We start from the raw sequence: 1180 nt of genomic DNA on the forward strand, positions 1-1180 counted from the left end.
AGAGAGAGAGAGAGAGAGAGAGAATATTGTCCAGGTCTTGTCCTGTCGCCCACCTGTACCAAGTAGGTGGGTTATTCTTGGCCTTCCTCAGCCTCTTTTCCCTATCGCACAATATACGTGTATCCGGGACCTAACAAATATTTCAAGGACACATTTACCCACGTTGTCGTGGTAGTTATAGTTCATAGTGGGCCAACACAATAACATCCACGACAGACTCTGAAAAGAAGAAGAAGCAGACCACACAGCCCTTCAACCACCTGCAGGAAACTACTTGGAGATTTCCAGGGGCAGTGATTGGTTGGAGGAAAGGGAAGCACAGTGAAATGATAGCACTACGTAGGGTTTAGGTTTAGTTTCTGAAAAGAGAAAACAATAAATACAATAAGAGTTACTTAGCGCAGGACAAAGGCAAGAGACGGGCAGGAACAAAAGAGGGAGAAAAGGAGAAGACCTACCACTCCCAGTGATACTTTCCAACACCAAGGACAAAGACAAATACACAGAAAAAAAATTAAGACAAATCAGGAAAGCGTTTCCATAGCATTTAATTTTAATGACATTTGACAAGTAGACCTATAATATACTTACAAAACTGTACATAAATTACTGAACAAGATTATGTAAAACATTGAAAAATGAAGGCTTAAAATTGATAAATAAATAGACGCAACAGAACACAAGTATACAACATGGAACAAAAATACAAATTATGAAGAAAGTGTTTAGGGGGAGAAGGGAGGGGGGGTTTCAGAAGCAGCTTTTTATTCTGTAGATGTAGACTTCTGGTGAAAGAAACAGAAGCATTATGAGGAGGCTCCGTGATCTCAGATGTCAGTTTGGACTTTTTATTGGAACTGAACAGAAACATCACACGGCCTGATGATAGCTTAAGCATTTACACTGGTTCCAACACTTGATATACATCTAGTTATCGCTGCAATACAATATACTAATCTTCAATCAAATCCGATGTACGAGTCCATGATCACTATGATACAATATGGGTTTAACACCCTTTCTAACACAACCAAGTGATATCAGAGTGCTTAGAGCTTTTACTAGTATGGGATAGAGCACAATATAAATGCGATCTATTATTATTATTATTATCAGTATCTATTAGACGAGTCCAGTGTGATACTACACCAGCGGCTTCTCACAAAGATTAGAGGTATGA

This window comes from Aplysia californica, unplaced genomic scaffold, assembly GCF_000002075.1.
Source record: "Aplysia californica isolate F4 #8 unplaced genomic scaffold, AplCal3.0 scaffold00194, whole genome shotgun sequence".
NCBI classification, from domain to species: Eukaryota; Metazoa; Mollusca; class Gastropoda; order Aplysiida; family Aplysiidae; genus Aplysia; species Aplysia californica.